Raw genomic sequence first — 6,896 nt, 5'->3', positions numbered from 1 at the left:
TCCAATAAACTGCTTTTGAAGTGCTGGTTCTTCGCGTGGATCACTCCGCACACACCTGCAGACGCCGATTTCTGCGAGAAAACAGTGAATAAGCTCAGAATAATTTTCTCGGAAAATAAAAAATGGTAAGTCTATAGCCCATGGAAATTACTGTTTCGGGCTGGTCCAAAAAACTGCTTTTGAAGTGTTGGTTCTTCGCGTGGATCACTCCGCACACACCTGCTGATGCCGATTTGCACGATACAACGCTGAATGAGCTCAGAATAATTTTCTCGGCAAATATAAAAAATGGTAAGTCTATAACCCATGGAAATTACTGTTTCGGGCTGGTCCAATAAACTGTATTTAAAGTGCTGGTTCTTCACGTGGATCACTCCGCACACGCCTCCTGATGCCGATTTGTGCGATAATACGGTGAAGAAGCTCAGAATAATTTTCTCGGAAAATAAAAAAATGGTAAGTCTATAGCCCATGGAAATTATTGTTTCGGGCTGGTCCAATAAACTGCTTTTAAAGTTCTGGTTCTTCGCGTGGATCACTCCACACACACTTGCAGACGCCGATTTGCACGATAAAACGGTGAATGAGCTCAGAATAATTTTCTCGGAAAATATAAAAAATGGTTAGTCTATATCCCATGGAAATTACTGTGTTGGGCTGGTCCAATAAACTGCCTTTACAGTGCAGGTTCTTCGCGTGGATCACTCCGCACACGCCTCATGATGCCGATTTGTGCGATGACACGGTGAATAAGCTCAGAATAATTTTCTCGGAAAATTTAAAAAATGGTAAGTCTATAGCCCATGGAAATTACTGTTTCGGGCTGGTCCAATAAACTGCTTTTGAAGTGCTGGTTCTTCGCGTGGATCACTCCGCACACACCTGCAGACGCCGATTTCTGCGAGAAAACAGTGAATAAGCTCAGAATAATTTTCTCGGAAAATAAAAAATGGTAAGTCTATAGCCCATGGAAATTACTGTTTCGGGCTGGTCCAAAAAACTGCTTTTAAAGTGCTGGTTCTTCGCGTGGATCACTCCGCACACACCTGCAGACGCCGAGTTGCACGATAAAACGGTGAATGAGCTCAGAATAATTTTCTCGGAAAATAAAAAAATGGTGTCTATAGCCCATGGAAATTACTGTTTCGGGCTGGTCCAATAAACTGCTTTTAAAGTGCTGGTTCTTCGCGTGGATCACTCCGCACACGCCTCCTGATGCCGATTTGTGCGATAATACAGTGAATAAGCTCAGAATAATTTTCTCGGAAAATAAAAAAAATGGTAAGTCTATAGCCCATGGAAATTACTGTTTCGGGCTGGTCCAATAAACAGCTTTTAAAGTGCTGGTTCTTCGCGTGGATCACTCCGCACACGCCTCCTGATGCCGATTTGTGCGATAATACGGTGAATAAGCTCAGAATAATTTTCTCGGAAAATAAAAAAATGGTAAGTCCATAGCCCATGGAAATTACTGTTTCGGGCTGGTCCAATAAACTGCTTTTGAAGTGCTGGTTCTTCGCGTGGATCACTCCGCACACACCTGCAGACGCCGATTTGTGCGAGAAAACAGTGAATAAGCTCAGAATAATTTTCTCGGAAAATAAAAAATGGTAAGTATATAGCCCATGGAAATTACTGTTTCGGGCTGGTCCAATAAACTGCTTTTAAAGTGCTGGTTCTTCGCGTGGATCACTCCGCACACACCTGCAGACGCCAATTTGCACGATAAAACGGTGAATGAGCTCAGAATAATTTTCTCGGAAAATAAAAAAATGGTAAGTCTATAGCGCATGGAAATGTTCTTCGCGTGGATTACTCCGCACACGCCTCCTGATGCCGATTTGTGCGATAATACGGTGAATAAGCTCAGAATAATTTTCTCGGAAAATAAAAAAATGGTAAGTCCATAGCCCATGAAAATTATTGTTTCGGGCTGGTCCGATAAACTGCTTTTAAAGTGCTGGTTCTTCGCGTGGATCACTCCGCACGTACCTGCAGACGGCGATTTGCACGATAAAACGGTGAATAAGCTCAGAATAATCTCGGAAAATGAAAAAATGGCAAGTCTATCGCCCATGGAAATTACTTTTTCGGGCTGGTCCTATAAACTGCTTTTAAAGTGCTGGTTCTTCGCGTGGATCACTCCGCACACACCTGCAGACGCCGATTTGCACGATAAAACGGTGCATAAGCTCAGAATAATTTTCTCGGAAAATAAAAAAAATGGTAAGTCTATAGCCCATGCAAATTACTGTTTCGGGCTGGTCCAATAAACTGCTTTTGAAGTGCTGGTTCTTCGCGTGGATCACTCCGCACACACCTGCAGACGCCGATTTGTGCGATAACACGGTAAATAAGCTCAGAATAATTTTCTCGGAAAATAAAAAAATGGTAAGTCTATAGCCCATGAAAATTATTGTTTGGGGCTAGTCCAATAAACTGCTTTTAAAGTGCTGGTTCTTCGCGTGGATCACTCCGCAGACACCTGCAGACGCCGATTTGCGCGATAAAACGTTGAATAAGCTCAGAATAACTTTCTCGGAAAATAAAAAAATGGTAAGTCTATAGCCCATGGAAATTACTCTTTCGGGCTGGTCCAATAAACTGCTTTTGAAGTGCTGGTTCTTCGCGTGGATAACTCCGCACGTACCTGCATACGCCGATTTGAACGATAAAACGGTGAATAAGCTCAGAATAATTTTCTCGGAAAATGAAAAAAATGGTAAGTCTATAGCCCATGGAAATTACTGTTTCGGGCTGGTCCTATAAACTGCTTTTAAAGTGCTGGTTCTTCCGTGGATCACTCCGCACACACCTGCAGACGCCGATTTGCACGATAAAACGCTGAATGAGCTCAGAATAATTTTCTCGGTAAATATAAAAAATGGTAATATAAAATGGAAATTACTGTTCTGGGCTGGTCCAATAAACTGCCTTTCAGTGCAGGTTCTTCGCGTGGATCACTCCGCACACGCCTCCTGATGCCGATTTGTGCGATAATACGGTGAATAAGCTCAGAATAATTTTCTCGGAAAATATAAAAAAATGGTAAGTCTATAGCCCATGGAAATTACTGTTTTGGGCTGGTCCAATAAACTACTTTTACAGTGCAGGTTCTTCGCGTGGATCACTCCGCACACACCTGCAGACGCCGATTTGTGCGAGAAAACGGTGAATAAGCTCAGAATAATTTTCTCGGAAAATGAAAAAAATGGTAAGTCTATAGCCCATGGAAATTATTGTTTCGGGCTGGTCCTATAAACTGCTTTTAAAGTGCTGGTTCTTCGCGTGGATCATTCCGCACACGCCTCCTGATGCCGATTTGTGCGATAACACGGTGAATAAGCTCAGAATAATTTTCTCGGAAAATGAAAAAAAAATGGTAAGTCTATAGCCCATGGAAATTACTGTTTCGGGCTGGTCCAATAAACTGCCTCTACAGTGCAGGTTCTTCGCGTGGATCACTCCGCACACGCCTCCTGATGCCGATTTGTGCGATAACACGGTGAATAAGCTCAGAATAATTTTCTCGGAAAATAAAAAAAGGTAAGTCTATAGCCATGGAAATTACTGTTTCGGGCTGGTCCAATAAACTGCTTTTAAAGTGCTGGCCTTCGCGTGGATCACTCCGCACACACCTGCAGACGCCGATTTGCGCGATAAAACGTTGAATAAGCTGTGAATAACTTTCTCGGAAAATAAAAAATGGTAAGTCTATAGCCCATGGAAATTACTGTTTCGGGCTGGTCCAATGAACTGCTTTTGAAGTGCTGGTTCTTCGCGTGGATCACTCCGCACGTACCTGCAGACGCCGATTTGCACGATAAAACGTTGAATAAGCTCAGAATAATTTTCTCGGAAAATAAAAAAATGGTAAGTCTATAGCCCATGGAAAGTACTGTTTTGGGCTGGTCCAATAAACTGCCTTTGAAGTGCTGGTTCTTAGCGTGGATCACTCCGCACACACCTGCAGACGCCGATTTGTGCGAGAAAACAGTGAATAAGCTCAGAATAATTTTCACGGAAAATAAAAAATGGTAAGTCCCATGGAAATTATTGTTTCGGGCTGGTCCAATAAACTGCTTTTAAAGTGCTGGTTCTTCGCGTGGATCACTCCACACACACCTGCTGACGCCGATTTGCACGATAAAACGTTGAATGAGCTCAGAATAATTTTCTCGGCAAATATAAAAAATGGTAAGTCTATAGCACATGGAAATTACTGTTTTGGGCTGGTCCAATAAACTGCCTTTACAGTGCAGGTTCTTCGCGTGGACCACTCCGCACACGCCTCCTGATGCCGATTTGTGCGATAACACGGTGAATAAGCTCAGAATAATTTTCTCGGAAAATTTAAAAAATGGTAAGTCTATAGCCCATGGAAATTACTGTTTCGGGCTGGTCCAATAAACTGTTTTTAAAGTGCTGGTTCTTCACGTGGATCACTCCGCACACGCCTCCTGATGCCGATTTGTGTGATAATACGGTGAATAAGCTCAGAATAATTTTCTCGGAAAATAAAAAAATGGTAAGTCTATAGCCCATGAAAATTATTGTTTCGGGCTAGTCCGATAAACTGCTTTTAAAGTGCTGGTTCTTCGCGTGGATCAATCCGCACACACCTGCTGACGCCGATTTGCACGATACAACGCTGAATGAGCTCAGAATAATTTTCTCGGCAAATATAAAAAATGGTAAGTCTATAACCCATGGAAATTACTGTTTTGGGCTGGTCCAATAAACAGCCTTTACAGTGCAGATTCTTCGCGTGGACCACTCTGCACACGCCTCCTGATGCCGATTTGTGCGATAACACGGTGAATAAGCTCAGAATAATTTTCTCGGAAAATTTAAAAAATGGTAAGTCTATAGCCCATGGAAATTACTGTTTCGGGCTGGTCCAATAAACTGCTTTTGAAGTGCTGGTTCTTCGCGTGGATCACTCCGCACACACCTGCAGACGCCGATTTCTGCGAGAAAACAGTGAATAAGCTCAGAATAATTTTCTCGGAAAATAAAAAATGGTAAGTCTATAGCCCATGGAAATTACTGTTTCGGGCTGGTCCAAAAAACTGCTTTTGAAGTATTGGTTCTTCGCGTGGATCACTCCGCACACACCTGCTGATGCCGATTTGCACGATACAACGCTGAATGAGCTCAGAATAATTTTCTCGGCAAATATAAAAAATGGTAAGTCTATAACCCATGGAAATTACTGTTTCGGGCTGGTCCAATAAACTGTATTTAAAGTGCTGGTTCTTCACGTGGATCACTCCGCACACGCCTCCTGATGCCGATTTGTGCGATAATACGGTGAAGAAGCTCAGAATAATTTTCTCGGAAAATAAAAAAATGGTAAGTCTATAGCCCATGGAAATTATTGTTTCGGGCTGGTCCAATAAACTGCTTTTAAAGTTCTGGTTCTTCGCGTGGATCACTCCACACACACTTGCAGACGCCGATTTGCACGATAAAACGGTGAATGAGCTCAGAATAATTTTCTCGGAAAATATAAAAAATGGTTAGTCTATATCCCATGGAAATTACTGTGTTGGGCTGGTCCAATAAACTGCCTTTACAGTGCAGGTTCTTCGCGTGGATCACTCCGCACACGCCTCATGATGCCGATTTGTGCGATGACACGGTGAATAAGCTCAGAATAATTTTCTCGGAAAATTTAAAAAATGGTAAGTCTATAGCCCATGGAAATTACTGTTTCGGGCTGGTCCAATAAACTGCTTTTGAAGTGCTGGTTCTTCGCGTGGATCACTCCGCACACACCTGCAGACGCCGATTTCTGCGAGAAAACAGTGAATAAGCTCAGAATAATTTTCTCGGAAAATAAAAAATGGTAAGTCTATAGCCCATGGAAATTACTGTTTCGGGCTGGTCCAAAAAACTGCTTTTAAAGTGCTGGTTCTTCGCGTGGATCACTCCGCACACACCTGCAGACGCCGAGTTGCACGATAAAACGGTGAATGAGCTCAGAATAATTTTCTCGGAAAATAAAAAAATGGTGTCTATAGCCCATGGAAATTACTGTTTCGGGCTGGTCCAATAAACTGCTTTTAAAGTGCTGGTTCTTCGCGTGGATCACTCCGCACACGCCTCCTGATGCCGATTTGTGCGATAATACAGTGAATAAGCTCAGAATAATTTTCTCGGAAAATAAAAAAAATGGTAAGTCTATAGCCCATGGAAATTACTGTTTCGGGCTGGTCCAATAAACAGCTTTTAAAGTGCTGGTTCTTCGCGTGGATCACTCCGCACACGCCTCCTGATGCCGATTTGTGCGATAATACGGTGAATAAGCTCAGAATAATTTTCTCGGAAAATAAAAAAATGGTAAGTCCATAGCCCATGGAAATTACTGTTTCGGGCTGGTCCAATAAACTGCTTTTGAAGTGCTGGTTCTTCGCGTGGATCACTCCGCACACACCTGCAGACGCCGATTTGTGCGAGAAAACAGTGAATAAGCTCAGAATAATTTTCTCGGAAAATAAAAAATGGTAAGTATATAGCCCATGGAAATTACTGTTTCGGGCTGGTCCAATAAACTGCTTTTAAAGTGCTGGTTCTTCGCGTGGATCACTCCGCACACACCTGCAGACGCCAATTTGCACGATAAAACGGTGAATGAGCTCAGAATAATTTTCTCGGAAAATAAAAAAATGGTAAGTCTATAGCGCATGGAAATGTTCTTCGCGTGGATTACTCCGCACACGCCTCCTGATGCCGATTTGTGCGATAATACGGTGAATAAGCTCAGAATAATTTTCTCGGAAAATAAAAAAATGGTAAGTCCATAGCCCATGAAAATTATTGTTTCGGGCTGGTCCGATAAACTGCTTTTAAAGTGCTGGTTCTTCGCGTGGATCACTCCGCACGTACCTGCA

Source organism: Dermacentor albipictus, chromosome 9 (genome assembly GCF_038994185.2).
Source record: "Dermacentor albipictus isolate Rhodes 1998 colony chromosome 9, USDA_Dalb.pri_finalv2, whole genome shotgun sequence".
NCBI lineage: Eukaryota > Metazoa > Arthropoda > Arachnida > Ixodida > Ixodidae > Dermacentor > Dermacentor albipictus.
The sequence above is the reverse complement of the archived record's forward strand: the minus strand, read 5'-3'. Positions refer to the sequence as shown.